This window comes from Cylas formicarius, unplaced genomic scaffold, assembly GCF_029955315.1.
Source record: "Cylas formicarius isolate icCylForm1 unplaced genomic scaffold, icCylForm1.1 PGA_scaffold_3__17_contigs__length_32017465, whole genome shotgun sequence".
In the NCBI taxonomy this organism is placed as follows: Eukaryota; Metazoa; Arthropoda; class Insecta; order Coleoptera; family Brentidae; genus Cylas; species Cylas formicarius.
Window position 1 is genome coordinate 27,704,446 of NW_026844326.1, and position 18,505 is coordinate 27,722,950.

General features: G+C 35.1%; 1 protein-coding gene across 1 annotated transcript in view; it reads right to left on the reverse strand.

Annotated features, from left to right (window-relative positions):
* Positions 1–16,395, reverse strand: part of LOC132699988 (cGMP-dependent protein kinase, isozyme 2 forms cD4/T1/T3A/T3B) — a 99,495-nt gene extending 83,100 nt beyond the window's left edge. Inside the window, exon 1 of the mRNA XM_060667020.1 lies at positions 16,123–16,395. The gene's annotated coding sequence lies outside the window, so the exon portion shown is untranslated. The remainder of the gene's footprint in view (positions 1–16,122) is intronic.
* Between the last annotated feature and the right edge of the window lie 2,110 nt (positions 16,396–18,505).

Sequence of the window (18,505 nt, forward strand, 5' to 3'; positions counted from 1 at the left end):
TATTTTTCACTAGTTCCACTCCTTTGACAAACCACCAACCATTTTAAGCGCGTTCTGACGAATACTTAATAGTACTATATTGTTTATAGGGGCTCTAAAAAATTTCGTAAAAATCAATGATTTTTTAATAAAAATGTAAATTTGCAAACACCGGTCTGAATTAAAACTTGGCAGTTCACCTTACGTTTTACAAATACTGTAAAAACCTATTCTCGGGATGCCATTGGCATAGACAAGTGACCATAAAAATTTTATATCGTCAATTTTGCAACGAGATCCGCTGGATATCATATCATATTTGCTTAACGTCGATATAACTGATAACAATGACGTCATCAAAAATTATTGGAGGTTTCAAATTGAAACGCCTAAAACTATAAACCCGAGCTTCCTCGGTGGGACGTTGTTTTCGGCGATTATCAGGTGTCGCCTGATCCTGAAAATCCATTCCGATCGTTTAGGCGGGAGACGGGTTTTAAAAATACGGCCTTTCCGCGCCGACCTTACCACTAGGTTAGCGTTATGTTTAATTTCATTAAAAGGCTAATTTTAGAAACAATGGGACGTCTATAAATAGCGATCACGACAAGGCACCATTAGCGGATTGATGGTGAGTAGTTACCAAACAAATTTTATGATACCACCGATTTTGATGAAATGCAAAATTAATTTAGACTTTATTTTTGCTTAGTTTATATGGGGGATTAAATAATATCTATATGGACATTCCATTACGCTGATGATAAAGGTGTAATGAAATAGATTTACTAGAATGGGCTATAGCAACTACATATCGCGTATAACTGGAGCTCGTCCTTGGTAATTTTTATCAAAAGGTCAACCAACGTCTGTGCATAGCATCAACTCTTAAAATAATTCTATTATAATATAATTATAACCTTAAAATGAACAGTTTCAACGTTCGAACAGTTTTTCCGATTTGATAGTGATATTCGAATGGAGATTATCCTTTGTTTCTCATGTTAATAACATACTGGCAGAAGCCTCAAAACGCTATGGATTCATCGTACGTTGCACCAGAGACTTTAAAAATACAGAAGTGATTAAAATATTATATACCGTCAGGTATAAGCTGGAGTATGCATCGGTAGTTTGGTCTACTGGGTACAATAGTCATATTAACAGTCTGGAATGAAAATAAAAGTTTTTGAAGTATGTATGGTATAAGTTGGACGGAGTGTATCCTCCACAAGGCTCTTCGAATACAATATTATTAAATATATTTGGTTACGTGTCTCTTAGTGATTACGATTATTTAATGACTTTATTTAAAATTTTAAAAAACTCTCTCTCTGAGTTATTACATACACAAAATTTCCTGGAAGACAAATGTAACGTGGAGTTGGTTCAATGATAATAACTCATACCTTAATCCACTAAAAACATTTTTTATAAGATTAGATCATAGTCTAAAGCCATGTAGAGACCTTTCGTTTCACATAAATACTGAAGATTTGCGATCGGAACATGATGTAAAGTTCCTTGGAATATTCATCGATAAAAACATGAATTTTAAAACTCATTGATCTTGTTTGGCATCGGGGTTGCCGCCAACGTCTATTTATTACATAACATGATATTTTAACCGAAACACAAATATTAGCATTACAAAAACGAGATAAAAACAACCAAAAAACTTATTTTAAAAAATTTAATATTTTAACATTGTATAGTCTAAATGTGTTTGAAATGTGTGTTTTATGTGTTTCAAAATGAATCACGTTTTGTGTTGAACAGTAATTTTCGCTGAGTGAATACTAGATCTAAAGACGGCTTTGAAATTCCTTATAAAAAAATTAAAATGAGTGATAATTTATGTGAATTTTAAATGTTAGAGGCATATCTCGCGATTAAATGTCTGTACTCAGTATAAGAGTACTTTAGTTAGTCTTTTCCTTCCTTGTTTATAGATTATTGTTTGTAGTTTTGGATTATGCGCCATTTCTTTTACAATTTCCTACGCAATCAATATATTTGTCGATTTGGAAAATAAAGGTTATTATTATCATTATAATCATTAACGTAGTTAACCTTAAATCCGTAGTTGGCTTTTTTCATAATTTTGTAAAATACTACAAGTTAGTTTAACGCAACTTTTGATGTGGCACACAGATTCTGAGATAGCACCATCACCGAACTCTTAATCATGTAAAAAAAATTGTCACATCAGAAATATAACGGATATATTTTATTTTGGGCTTCTGTCATTTAAAAACAGTACTGTGTCTACAAATGGTATAATGATGTTTCCGATAACACATATTTTAGAAAAAAATAAAAATATCCTTTTTTTTACTGTGCTTTTGGTTTACTGCTATTAGATAAATGAGCCTATGAAGTGTAAGAAATAAACATATAAAATTATAATTATTATTAACAAATTAAGACACAAAATCTATACAGTGTGTCCAAGATAAGGATGCACAGCATGGGGATCTCGGAAACTATAAGAGATACAGTGTCGGTTAAATTAGACAAAAGTTGCGCATTTTGATACCGAACAAGATCCCGTTTTACAAATTTGAAAATTCCAAGCCGTTCCGGAAATATCCGAGAAAAACCGAAATATTGCGATTTCGTTTTTATTATTTTTTAAAGCTATTTGAAAAGATATGAAAAAACGGAAAACACTTTTCCATTGGCACTTTTTAATCTCTCCAAATTGACGTTAACAAATTTTCATTACAGCGTTTCGATTCCATGGAACCACCATCAACTTTGATTTTTCTTATGGGACGGAAAAAAATTACACACAGTATTAGGTTGTGCTTTTCATTGCGAATTCAACGATGTACGATACAATACGGTTACTTATGTTTTTATCCAGAAAAATGGCTTTTTAATACATTTCTAGTATTTTATTGTAGTAGGCCATGAGATCCGAACGATGAAAGGCAAAAGAAAATGGTTGACAAGTTCGAGTTAATGTGTTTATTTATTTACTAACTCTAACTGTTCATTTAACATAACAACTAAATCCAACAAGTTAATGAAAAACAAATTCTATAACAAATGTTCGAATAAATGACCTCCATTTTCTAGGCATAAGTACGCCCGTCTCACGGTAGACTCCAAAACACGACTTAACATTTCAGGAGTAATTTTATTAAACGCTGCTCGTACTGATTGACGTAATTGTTCCTCGTTGTCAAAACATTCTTTGAATACCTCATTTTTTATGTAGCCCCATAAGAAAAAGTCCAAGGGAGTTAAGTCCGGGGACCTTGGAGGCCAGGAGTGTTTCACTGTAAGTCCCAATGTATTTTCCATCAAACCGTTCAGTTAAATATTGGCGAACTTCTCTGGAGTTATGGGCTGGGGCACCATCTTGTTGGAACCAGCAGCCTTGCACAGCGCCTAGCGGTAAATCATCTAAGGCATCTTCTAAATCGTGCCTCAAGATGTCAAGGTACCGCTCGGAAGTTAAGGAATTATTATAGAAAATAGGGCCTATAATCTTGCTACCAAAAATCCCACACCAAATATTAAACCCAAAGCGAACTTGATGTCTGGATAGTCTATTAACACGTGGATTTTGTTGCGACCAATAGTGTGTATTGCGCCTGTTATAAATACCGTTATTGGTCACCATACTTTCATCAGACCAAATCACTTTATATGGAAAATTAAAACTCTCATCACATATCCTGGTATACCACTCACAAAAATGTCTACGTCGTTCGTCGTCACCCGGTTTTAATCCTTGACATATTCTGAATTTGTAAGGCTTAAATTCATTTTTCCTTAAAATAAACTGAGCTGTAGATTTAGCTACCCCATTCTGGTCTTCAATTTCTCTGGTAGAAGTTTGTGGATTTTCGATAACAGATTGTAGAACAATGTATTGGTTTTCTTCATTGGAAGGTTTTTGTCGGGATAATGCAGGCTTCTTAAATGATCCATATTCTTTCAGATTAAATAACAAACGCCGAAAAATACTCTTGTCAGGTTGTCTCCGCTCTGGGTATTTGTTAGAATACATACGCTCGGCTTCCACACAATTTCTTTGGCATCAGATGTAGCAAGACAGCATATCACATTTTTCTTCGTTTGTAAAATTACCTCCCTCCATTGTAGAACAAAATAAATTAGAAAAAGACAACAACAATAAAAATACAAAAACAATAACTAAAGGAATAAACTTATGATCGACTGATAACAAAGACAAAAAACATTTAAATGCTGAAATGTATTAAAAATCCATTTTTCTGGATAAAAACATAAGTAACCGTATTGTATCGTACATCGTTGAATTCGCAATGAAAAGCACAACCTAATACTGTGTGTACTTTTTTTCCGTCCCATAAGAAAAATCAAAGTTGATGGTGGTTCCATGGAATCGAAACGCTGTAATGAAAATTTGTTAACGTCAATTTGGAGAGATTAAAAAGTGCCAATGGAAAAGTGTTTTCCGTTTTTTCATATCTTTTCAAATAGCTTTAAAAAATAATAAAAACGAAATCGCAATATTTCGGTTTTTCTCGGATATTTCCGGAACGGCTTGGAATTTTCAAATTTGTAAAACGGGATCTTGTTCGGTATCAAAATGCGCAACTTTTGTCTAATTTAACCGACACTGTATCTCTTATAGTTTCCGAGATCCCCATGCTGTGCATCCTTATCTTGGACACACTGTATATCTATAAAACAAGATCATGGGAACTATATGTATAAAAAAAGGTAGTTATTTTCACGCAAACACAAAAATACTCATCTGTGCTTCTATAACTATGTTAATGATATAACCTCGGTCAATCGCGAGGATAAAATGCATCGGCCATAATTTCGTTCGTTATGCAACGGCATTTTTCACCTCGAACGGAATACATCGTGACGATAATATTGGATTTGAGCGCTAATTGGAATATCAAACGCCTGGCAAGTGCCTCACGAACTTATGCAACTGAAGCAACACTAGAAATTCATAAATGTCACTTTATGCGTCTCGTTGTTTAGGTGCAACGTTAAATTTACCGAAGGACGCGTCGAGGTAATTAAATGTTGTTTGCATAGCAGTCGCATGATTTTAACAGATAAGTAAAACATAAAACAATTAACACAATTAAATTAGAATAAAAAAAATGTTCAGATTTTCACAGTTATTTATTGGTTTATGACAGCTCTTTCAGAAAGACCGTATATGTATATGTATATATGTATATATGCATATGTATATATGTATATGTATATATGTATTTATGAATTTCTCTAGTGTTGCTTCAGTTGCATAAGTTTGTTTTTTAGTTGTATATGTATATATATATATATATATATATATATATATATATATCTATATATATATATATATATATATATATATATATATATATATATATATATATATATATATATATATATATATATATATATATATATATATATATATATATATATATATATATATATATATATATATATATATATATATATATATGATGACACTATACTCCGGGATATCATCCGTTCGCTCGTTGAACTCCGACTGGAATCCTGCATCCGACTGGAATCCTGCAAATCCTGCATCCGACTGGAATCCTGCAGACGTTTCGCCAAAATCTCACTTGGCATCTTCAATGCTCGCGCTCCGTTTTTCACTTAAAACTCCGCACGCCAATAAGTCCAAAACGAAAAGAAATATTTAATTTATGTAAAAAGTAGTCAAAGTGTGGGGTCAAGTAGATATTTCCTAGAGTTTAAAAAATTCGACGCCTGCAAAGAGCTGGGCGTCGCGACGCGTCGAAAAATTATTCGATTGCAGAGACTTTGGAAATACGCGCATACAAAAGTACATATTATTTAAAAACTTTTTTGTTATTTACTCAAACTTATTTACTTTACCCGTTTCTAAGTTATACCGATTTAAAATAAATATTTCTTGATTAATAAAAAATGTGATTAACGCTTATTTTTACCCATAAATGTTAGTTACTATGGCAACCATTGTCATCGCAGTTGTTTTAAGTGCAATTACAAACGTAAGTTGTTATTGCTGTATCAAAAAATTGTTACATTTTGTCACAAGAAATATCCAAATTAGTTCGGTTTAAAAAAAACTAAGAATTATTATGTGAAAATGGTGCAATTCAGCAATGAGGAAAAAGTAGACATGTTACTGGTGTTTGGAGAATGCAGATGCAATTGTAGAGAAGCAAAAAGAGTTTACGCACGGCGTTATCCGCATAGAAGAGTCCCCGATGCAAAAACCTTTTCAAGTTTATGTAAAAACTTAAGAGAATATGGCAGCTTCATAAAACCTAAAAGAGATAGGAACAGGACGGCCCCAAGATATCCCTATCAGAGATAAAAGAAAATACCGGTGTTACCATAACTTCTTTGTGGAGAATTCTACATAGAAACTCTTTTCACCCGTACAAAAATAAACTAGTTCATAAACTAGAACCAGGCGATTATGCTAGAAGAATGTATTTCTTAGCGACATTATCCGATTTGTATAGCCAAGATGCAAATTTTCTCTCGAAAATTTTATGGAGCGACGAAAGTCGATTTCAAAATAATGGAATCGTTAATAGACACAACTGTCGTTTTTGGTCTGAAAACCATCCTCGTTGGATTACAGAAATAGGTAACCAACGAATTTTTAGTATCAATGTTTGGTGCGGCATATTAAATGGATTCCTTATTGGACCTTACTTTTACGAAGGAACTTTAAATGCAGATCGATATTTAAGATTTCTTCAAACTACACTTCCGGAACTATTAGAAGAAGTGCCTCTTGACACTAGAATGAATATGTGGCTACAGCAGGATGGAGCGCCTGCACATAATGCCCAAATAGTAACGAGGTATTTGAACCGAGAATATCCCAATAGATGGTTTGGTAATAATGGACCGGTAAGGTGGCCGGCGAGGTCCCCGGACATTACACCACCAGATTATTTTCTTTGGGGCTACCTAAAAAACGTTATCTATGAAGAACCTATCGAAGATATGGCTGATCTCATTAACAAAATTAGTGCAGCGTGTGCCGCTATCACAAGAAGGACTCTCTACAAGTGACCCAAGCTCATCTGTTAAAAGTTTTTGATAGTTGTGTTTGAGCAGATGGACATAATTTTGAACAACATTTTTGAAATGTCTTATTATGTAGTTAATTGCAATAATAATTTTGGTTATTAACTTGTAGGTATTTTACTGTTTTTTCATTTATTTATCATGTTATCAGAACTAAATCGATAAAAAATAATAAATAAAATCATACTAAAATAGTTGAAATCCATTGTTTGTAATTGCACTTAAAACAACTGCGATAACAATGGTTGCCATAGTAACTAACATTCATGGCATACTTGTAAAAATAAGCGTTAATCACATATTTTTATTAATCAAGAAATGTTTACTTTAAATCGGTATCACTTAGAAACGGGTAAAGTAAATAAGTTTGAGTGAATAACAAAAAAGTTTTTAAATAATATGTACTTTTGTATGCGCGTATTTCCAAAGTCTCTGCTCGACGCGTCGCGACGCCCAGCTCTTTGCAGGCGTCGAATTTTTTAAACTTTAGGAAATATCTACTTGACCCCACACTTTGACTACTTTTTACATAAATTAAATATTTCTTTTCGTTTTGGAGTTATTGGCGTGCAGAGTTTTAAGTGAAAAACCCTGTATATATATATATATATATATATATATATATATATATATATATATATATATATATATATATATATATATATAATTGGTCATTAAGTGATAGATTAATTAAACTAATTAACTAACGTCATCTGATAGGACTTATAATTAATTTAACTTAATCATTTAATCAAAGACTTTTTCGAACGTATTACTAACCTGATTAATGAGTCGTGGTGACGTGGAGCTCCCTACTCTCTAAAAATTCCGGTGTTAATATACCAAAACCATTGGTTGCTTGAACGACACCAACTCACCTCGACGGAACAAGCGAGCACCCTGTATATTTGTTACCACGACGTTGACAAATCTGCGCGAAAGGCTCGAGGAAACTGATTCGTCGGTGCGATAATCGACATGGTTAAAATCGCCACTCAATTATGGTCAAAACCAGCCTCATGGCCTCCATACCCATACGCTCCGCTGACGGAGACGAAGAGATGGAGGAACGCCCATCGAACCAGTTTTTTCGTATGCCGTTTAGGAAAGGGAGGCAAAGATGGGGGGCGCGTCTCAAAATTTTTTATGGGTTTAATAATTTTACGCGAAAATGGCGGTGCATCGTGGGAAAGTAAGTCCAATGGACCAAATTAAAGTAATGCCAATTTTTAAGAATGAGAAATCGAAAAATGCTTCAAGTTTTGATAAAAATATAATGGATAAGGAAATTATGGTACAATTTTTTTTTCTTTTTTTCTCTTTTTCTTTCTTTCTAAAACCACCCAAAGATTCGCACCATCAACTACTTTATATAGTCCGTAGTTATATGTTCTGTAAGTCCTTGTGGTCGCCATGATAGATATTTATTAAAAGGAGGATGGTATTGTTTCAATTTTAACGTAATACCAACATTTTGACAGATCGAGACAATGTTCTAGTATTCTTATTCTTCTTTTTCATCAATAATCAAGGGAGATAGCATCGTATTTTTTCACCTTAACCTTTGACGGACCAAGACAACGTTGCCAGTGTTTTACATCGTCGGGGTTTTTACAGACATACAGAATAATATATTTATGTATTCAAAAGTATACATAAATCGAAATTTAACTCAATATACTTTAGCAAAATGTATTGTTAATATTTCGTTAAACATTACCTAGAAAATAGCAAATAGTTCTTTTTTTTAACAATTGACATTTAACGTAAGGGCGGGTAACAAAAAACCTGTAATACTGTGAAGTTTGCAAAGAACTTGTCGATTTGAATTCCATTGTGTTTAGTATTATCTATTCTAAATTCTCTAAAATCTCCAAAAGTGTTAATTGAACTAATGGGTGTTTTTTTTTCGATGTATAGAACTTTAAGTGGCATTACTGTTCAAGATGGCGCCCGATTTAACAGCTGTCAAGTGATTTATTCTCAGTTTGGTTTGGCAATTCATCATGAATTCATCAAGTAAGGCGTAGATTCGTCGAATGGGCCCAAAACGAGATTGCCGTTGTTCCCGATTTTCATAAGCGAATTTTGTTTAGCGATGAAGCGCACTTCTGGTTGAATCGCTACGTCAACAAAGAAAACTGCCGCATTTGGAGCGAAGCTAATCCTCAAGTGTATGTCGAAACACCGTTACATCCAGAAAAACTGAATGTTTGGTGCGCTTTATGGACTGGTGGAATCACTGGTCCGTACTTCTTCAAAAACGATGATGGCCAGAACGTTACAGCCAATGGCTATGATTACTAACTCTTTCACTCCTGAATTGAATAACCATGATGTCCAGGAGATGTGGTTTCAACAAGACGGCGCAACATGTCACAATCGATTTATTGAAAGACACGTTTGGTGACCGCCTAATTTCACGTTTTGGACCTGTGGATTGGCCTCCAACACCGCTGGACTACTTTCTGTGGGGCTATGTATATAAGCCACAAACGCTTGACCATTTGGAAGACAAATTCGAAGTGTTATTGCCGATATACGGCCACAAATGATGGAAAAAATCATCGAAAATTGGACGTCCAGATTGGACTACATCCGCGCCAGCCGTGGCGGTCATATGGCAGAAATCATATTTAAAATGTAATGCCACATGTCAATGAAAATAGTGCCCTCTCGGATATTATCTTCTCCCACCATACGTAGTTACCATAGCAACCATTCATATTTAGGCAACACTCCTTACTGCACTCGTCCTTCGCTTAAATGTCAACATTTGCATCACAACAATGACGGTAAAATCTGTGGTAGAAGAAAAGAAAAATCATTTTGCAAACTTTGAATCTTGATTTCAACCTTCTATCTTGAAGAAAATCTAGGAAATTGTTTAAGGCGATAGAGTCTGTCAAGAAAAAATGATCTGTCATGATCATTTTTGTTTACGTCACTGTGGGTATCTGGTCTGACTGGCGTATAGCTATGGACTAGCGGACCATTTTGTAACTTCTCCACGTCTCCCGCTGGTATTTTTGCCTCGACGAAAACAATCGGTGTCTATTTTTATCCGAATCGCCGTTTTTTGTTTAGATAAAGGACGACGTTTATCGGAATTTATAAAAATAAAAATCGTTCCAGAAGTGGCGACTAAATCTGTCGCCGACTATAACTTTCAAGGCCGATCCGTGTGTGCGTTTCCACGATGAATAAATCTGAATAAATTCGTCTACCATGCGTGTATATTCTAAACCGCGGCGGTCTGTACGAAATAACCGGACTTCAACCGAAAATTATACCGGATGATCAAATAAGCCTGCGGCGCAGCTTAAATGATGCAGTCGCTATAACAAAAACTAACTGGTCTGAATATCTCTTTATTTATTTGGCGAAAAACAACTTATTGAAATTAAATTAGTAAAGAGCCTTTTAAAAAAGTGTAAATTACTTTTTGTCTTAAATATACATTACTTGGATAACAATAAAGAATTAATTAAATGACACAAAAATAATAACCGTTATCAAAACTTATCAGGCTTTTATTTATTACTGCAATTGTTTTTTGTTTAGTTTGACATATTAAAACACGTTTTCGTTCAGTAAGTCGATCTTGTTTTTAAATGGGTGGTCGGACTACAATTTCTGAGAGATTTAATTATTACTCGTCACAGAAATGGATGCAGCCAAAGAGACATGGCCATAATTGTAAATAAATGTCCGTCCACTGTTCACCATATAATTGAGTGTTACTGTAACGAAAATAGGGTCGAGAAGAAGTCAAGGTTAGCCCCAAATAAGATCTGCAATGAACGGGAGGAAAGATGGATTGTAAGAGAGGTATCGAATTATCCAAAAAAGTGCTCCAAAGATGTGCGTCGAAGTGGAAAGACAGTTTGGAAAAAGGTGTAACCCCGAAACAATTCGACGTATCCTGCGAAAAAATAATTTGCATGGTCGAATTGCCAGAAATAAGCCTTTCATTAGCCGAAGAAATAGACGTTTGAGATTGGCATTCGCTAGAGAGCATATCGGTAAAGATTTGAACTTCTGGAATTCAGTAATATTTGCCGATGGGACCAAAATGAACTTATTTGGATCCGATGGAAAAGTATCATTATGAAGAAAGCCTGAGGAAGAATTAAAATTGAAAAATTTAAAAGCTACGGTAAAACACGGTGGAGGTGAAGTGATGTTATGGGGCTGTATATTATCTGGATGAGTATGAACCAATATTAAATATGGGTAATAATTATCGGTTATATCATGACAATGAACCGCAGTTGGTTGCTTTATAACTGTCCTAATGTTATTAAGACACCAGCCCAGTCCAACCTTAAATGTATTTGAAAATTTGCGTTTGACGTTAAAAAACAAAGTAAACAGTGCCCCAATATCAAACAAGAACGAATTAAAAATAAAAATTACTGAAGGATGAAACGCAATTTCTCCGGAGAACACTAGAAAATTGGTTGAATCAATACCCGGAAGACTACAAGAAGTTATCCACAGAGAGGGAGGCCCGACTAAATATTAGCAGGAGTATTTCAAATTATGCAGTTTTTCTCTATTGACTTGGTTATATTTTTTGCATCATTGTATATAATTTAATTATAATTTTCTTAGTTCTTGTTAATTAAGTAAGGCATATTTAAGACAAAAAGTAATTGACACTTTTTCAGAAGACTCTTTACTAACTTAATTTCAATAAGTTGTTTTTTTTTCAAATAAATAAAGAGACATTCAGACCAGTTAGTTCTTGTTAAGGCGACTGCATCATTAAAGCTGTGAGTCACTGTATATTCTATTCTACTCGTCGTCGACATTAAAGCCGCCAAAAGATGATCATGGAAAATGTTTCTAGGGGACGTAAGCGCCATCTTGAAATATTTCAAGTGAACTCGTCTGAATGGAGTTTTGCAAACCTGGTCCCTTAGTTATTCACCAAAGCTAGACACGGCGAGGGCTAAGGGACAAAGTAGAAGAAAACGAAATAATGCGGTCTTTATTTACTTATGATATACACAGATTGAGAAAACCGCGATAACGCGATGTCGGGCATTTCCCAAGCTATATTTACGCTGCCTGTTGTTTTTTATTTGGACAAGGATGTATGGCCGTTACGAAATGCGGCGACTACCATAAACAAACGACCGAAACGACCTCGCAGTTTCCTATTCCGTCAGTGACGTATTTTCCATACCAAACAACGACTAGATTATACTTGCGAACAGAACCAAAGTTGACCGAGTGATTTGATACAGTTAGGAAAATGCCTCAAATCATAAACGTCGGACAACTTTGATTATAAGTGCCAAGTAGTAGTAGTAGTAGCTACACATTTGGCGCTGCAGTCGCTTTTTCGCCTTGCTGATTGCAAAATTAGTTTCAAAAATATCAAAAATATCAATCTCGAGAACTAGAACATATGATATGAACATATGATCTTTAAACTAGCTGTCAAAACGTGCTCCAAAAGCCAACCAATAGGAAATGTATCTATCGTAGAGCTACTAGATATAAAGAAGCGATGCCAAAAACATTAGAAAAGTACTATCATTCATTTCAAAAATGTCTTTCAGTCATATCTTCTTCAAAAACGCCTATCAACTTTGGATGTTGGCGACCACGTTGACCGGTCAAAACAGATTTAGCGCTACCATGCTGGTTCCTTGTCTAAGGTTGTTTCTTGATCTTATTTTTCCTGCTGTTGGATTACTTGTAGCAATCAATTTGTGTCCTCTGCACTCTTTGATGGAAATCTCACTTGGCATCTTCAATGCTCGCGCTGCGAAAAAGTGTTCGAAGTGTTTTCGGAGCGCGAGCATTGAAGATGCCAAGTGAGATTTTGACGAAACGTCTGCAGGATTCCAGTCGGAGTTCAACAAGCGAACGGATGATATAATACAATGTTAGATAATATTAAACTTTCCGCTGTCGATTAAGCAAAAAATTTGGGGGTGATCATAGTAACAGGCATATTTTAAATTTTAGATTAAGGAAACAATTATGTGAGTCACTTGTTCTCTCATATTTTAACTACTGTGATGTAGTGTGTGTTTTTTTTATTGATAACTGTATCTGCTGCATGTCGTCAACTTAACTGGCTTAAAATGGAACAAAGAAGAGCTCTTCATTTCAACATATTCGTTATGAAAATTATCCATAACCTCGATTCACCCACTTTGCTTAGAGAGCGGCTTACTCCTAGGAGTACTATCCATTCTGTGAATGTAGTTTTCCTAATAATGTGTTACTAATTATGTTATTAACAAGGGATTATATTGAGATATCAAATTCTTTATCTTCAATTAAATTTTCTGTTGTGTGTAGTAGAGTTATGTTGTTCTTAAGATTTCGCAGGTATTTTTCATATTTTGTTGTTTGTCCATTATTATTTCAATAAATAGTGCGTGATTTATTAATTACATAAATAGTCCTTTAGCGGTTCACTAGAATAGCTATTTAAAGCCAGACTGCGTCGCTTTTAAGCTATCTGTTTACTTTGTTTTGAAAAATATGAATATTGTATATTGTTTTTTTTTTGTTATAATAAAGGCTATTTATTATTATTATTATATTAAGAAGCGTGTCTACGCCGATAATACAAGAACTCTTGAAGCCACTATATTATCTAATATATTATCTAATAGTTTCGACCAATATGACCGTGAGATCTTGAACAATCTGATCGCTGCTGTGTGGATGTGGTATATTATAGTAAGCACGTTGACAGAAGTGCTAGAAACTGTTTGTTTCTTGACGATGCGCTGCTACTGAGCATAGCCGACGATATTACTAATGCAAGCAAGCGAAAAAGGACTTATTACAGTTAAATCATGCTTTACTAAGATTAATATTTAACTATATCGGTTTTTCTAAAAAAAGGGAGTTGCACAGGGTTCTGTACTAGAACCTAAAGCATTTTCTAATTATACGTCAAATAGTCCATCTGATTTTGTGTCATGTTCATATCATTTTTTGCAGCTGATAACAGCTATATATTTCATTTAAATAGCTGTATATTAGCAAGCAGTAGCAGCAATAAAATAATGATTTGTGTCAAATAGCGGTATTTTCGATAGAACATTGTTTAGTAAGACAAATAGAGATGCTAATTAAAACCTGGGTTTAAATATCGGCGAAGGCCTAAGATTCGCAGTTCATATAAACAAATGTTTACAAAAAGTTTACGTCAACTTAAAAATTATATTTCTTCTATGGACTCCTTAGACCTGGCACATTTCAACTTTTGCGACAGTCTTTATAATTGTTGCAAAACAATTGCAGATAGCGAAAGCATACAAAAAATTAAGAAAAATTACTACAGGATTAGTTACAAAATTAAGCAAATTGGTTGGCTCTGTATGCAACTTACAACAACTTGTCATAAAACAAAATTATTAATTTAAGATCTTCGCCATGTATTTATAATGAAATATTTCAAAACATTTAGACACAAATATATAATAATTATAGTTCCCAATCGTTGATCCAAATTTTACGAACATTCATTTTCATTTGCAATGGTGAATTCTAATAATAGATATACTCAATTCCTAGACTGGTCCTTATACAGATTTTAAGGATATCTCTTTAACACTGTAGGCTAAACTTAAATTACAATTCTACAGTGTCATATCAAATCATAAATCGCAATAATATATCTAAAATTAGTAAAAAGGACAATAATATTCACATACCATTCTTTAAATAATCAGTATTTATTTGTTCCTTGTCAATGCCAATCAATGCGCCTTTATAAGAGATGTTTATTTTATATAAATATATAAATTTCACTCAATTCATTTTTTGTTATTTTCCTCAAGGAACCAAAAACACGAAAAGTTGTAACTTTGGTTAGTCATTTTTCACCACAGAGCATAAAAGCAGCCCTAGAAAATAATATTTACATGTGCCCTTTTGCAGCCAACGCCCCACATTTGATGCAGCTCCTAGATGTACCCTTTAAGAGAAATATTTCCCATCCTTACTTTCACTTATATGGAACAAACTTTCAAAGACTGTAGAGACAAATTTAAAATAAAGATACAGAACCACCACTTGAAACTGAACAACTTTTCATTCATTTCAAAGAAATGAGGACAACAAGCGAAGACCAGAAAAACAGAAAAAGGGGAAAGAAGTTTGAAGGTGGAAAACAGATGACTATTGGAGACAAAGCGATTCCAAGTGAAGTAGAATCTCATCCCCAGACAACAGCGACGAAGAATTGGCTTGTTTTCAGACCCAGCCAGGGCCATCAAAAAAGCTGACAGGCAAAACCAAGCTGACTTTATAATTCAGAAAACACTGGTTCATTTTATGTGTCCATTTTGCGAAGACTCAGATGACGAGCCATAGGGACTATATGCCGACAACAGCGATGAGAATAGAACTTTTAACCCTGAAACTGAGATCGAAAAGTTTAAATTTAAGTTTTAAGTCCTTCATTATTATTATTTCGAAGCGAAATTGTCTTCGAGATTTTCCATTTCCGATTAAGGCAATGAAACTAGAAGTTCAATTTTATTTTTTTTATTCCACGTCTAGCGGCGCTGCCAACCTATAGCTGCGACTCATGCGCACCATTTATGTTACGTCAACCGAATCGACGCATAGATATGTCTTCCTCGTTTTCACTTTTCGCGATTCCAATAACTTACGTCACGCAATAATTTCATCTCACAGGCCCCCGGGTGTTCGCCTTGTGGAACACCGTGTTACATAACCGATTTTTACGCTACCGCGAAGTACCAACTGCCGCGAAGAAGAAGTCGTCGTGGGATGCGAGCAGTGGCTAAAATCAGCTGCTCGACCTGTCCCAAGGTCACGCGAAGGCCAAATGGTCGACCGACCACCGTTGCCGCTAACAACGTCCAGTGACATGTCATCAGCCCGACCCGTTCGAAGAAAAATCAAACTAGTTCGAGATGTCGTCGCTTCGAAAACATCCTTTATCTCTGTGATTCTATTTTTAAACCGGCGTTGCCAAGTCGACCGGGCGACGCGAAGCTTCGCATTTATGAGCCCGTAACGGATTTATACACGAGGGGTAGCGACACTCAAAATACTTACCGTCTCGTAAACGTGTGTCCCGAAACAGCGTCCGTATAGTGTCCGGGAACGTGGGTGCGCGCGAAATCACTAATCACCACGTGCGTACTCGAATGAAGTAAACAACGGTCGAACCGTAACAGTTAAAGCGTCCGGACCGAACAGTTTCCGTTGGATTTTTCCGTAACCACTTGCCCGACCACTACATATTCCGATTTTTCCGATTAAAAACAATGAAATAACTCAAAAGACCATTAGCGCACGGCCGGCCCCACAGCGGGCAGCAGGCTACGACGCTAAACAACTCCACGGTGTTGTTAACTCTTGGAGAATCTGCGGCAGCGTTGCCGGATTCATCCAAATTTCCCATTGACAGTCAAACGCACGTGGATACTATTAGCAACGCACTCTGACCTATTTTTAATATTTTGAAGTCGCTTTTCTCTATTCTTTATGGCACGCGGAGGTTACAAAATGGGTGTCTAAGTAATGATTTATGAAATTCGTCGAAATTAATTTTGTTACATATCTAGAAATCGGTTGATTTGAGAAAAAAAAAGAGAATATAAAATTTTGTTAATTTTTTACGCTCTACAACACGATACCCTTGGATTTTACCTACGATATTTCGTTTCAGAGAAACGCGAAGAAATAATTGCAAAAATAACACATTGATGACTGCGGCATTTAAATAAGACGTCGGACTTCAAATTCCTTACCGTCCTCTTGAAGTCGAGAAAAAGTGGCAACGGCAAAGTGAGATAGCATAACTAGAATTGCTTATTCGAGAGCATAATTTAAAAAAAAAAGTAAAATATTTTTTTGATTGGCGTATCGTAAGTCCGACAACGGCGCCGGCTAACTTAATTCTAAAATTATCTCCTCCGTCCCCCGCCGTTTCCTAAGCGCTTCAAAACATGCGGCGGTTCCGTCGCGGACCACGTGTCCATTCTATGCAACAAGTGGCAGTACAAGCGGATCGAAATGTTGTTGCAACGTTGCCGGACGCGCTCAATTTTCTCCGAAAGCGAGAATTTTGATGCGGACATGCGGCCGCCTCATATAAATGTATCCGTATTCCTGCCTCCGTACTCTGCATGGCAGTTTCAACAAGGAATTAGCAATACGTAATCAACTAATTTTATTAGCAAAGCACTTTGAATGGTCTTAATTTGCTACAATGTACGTGCCAAATAAAATTTCCAAGATTAAAAACGGTAATGGGTAAGATGCCGAATTAAACACTCGAAAATGTAATGGTCTTTGTCAGTCGCGCCACCTTTGTGACAAGGGACCTACTTGTAAGAAGCTTAATATGACCGAGCGTAGATTAATGTTGCTTAATGCGTGGACCAACGCAGTTTGAGGCTTGGTGGAGGGCAATGGAAATAATAGTTAAAAATAATTTGTCAGATTTAAAACGTTAATGGTAAAGTCTGGCATACGTACGATGCTGATTTGTACGTTAAAAATGTAATTGTCTTTCTCAGTGGCTCTACCTTTGTAGCATGGGACGTACTTGTAAGAACCTTTTTTTAACCGAACAAAGAATAATGTTAATGTTTCAATACGGCTAATGATAAATATACACAAATAAAATTCAACACAGGCAAGAACGCAAGCCCCGTTTTGTTTGTTCCATTATTGCAAAAAAGGTGGAAGAAAATTGCTTATTGGTTTCTGGCCCATAGACGACGCCAATGTATTGGCTGCAAAACGAGCGTTAAGCTAAAGAAACTGTCTAGCCATGTTCTTCGGGCTACTTGTTCCTAGGTGGCGCCAGAGGTAGGGAGCATTAAATTAATATGGTTGACTCATTTTTTAGAGGCAAAATTGTTTGTGCCATATATTATTACCAACATGTTATACGAAGTATATTGTAAGGCGTTGGGAGATAAAGCATCTTTTGTGAAAAATTTGTCCAGATAAAATGGGGTCGTCAAGAATGAGAAATTATTGTATAGCTCGAACTATATATTATAAAATTTCTATTTAAAGTACCACTTTTTGCTAATGTGAAATTATCTACTTGGATGGATGAGATTCATAAAACATGTCAATTAAGATGTTAAATTATCACTTTTAAAATTTCCATAGCTTGTTTAATTGACTTTAATTAGTTACGGTCTTATTGTTATGTGTTAATAACACATGGAATTGGTCCATGAAATGGGCTGTACTGTATTTATGATAATAATAACGCACCGTATCTATCCGTTTATCTCAAAGCGGGTGGTTTTTCCATGACTCTTGAAGCAGAGAGAGTGTTATCTCAATAACGCTTATAATTTATAACTATCTACGTCGTAGTTTATTAATTATATTTTTAAAATTTCCGTAGCTTGTTTAACTGACTTTAATTAGTTTGGGTCTTATTGTTATGTGTCAATAACCCAAAGAGTTG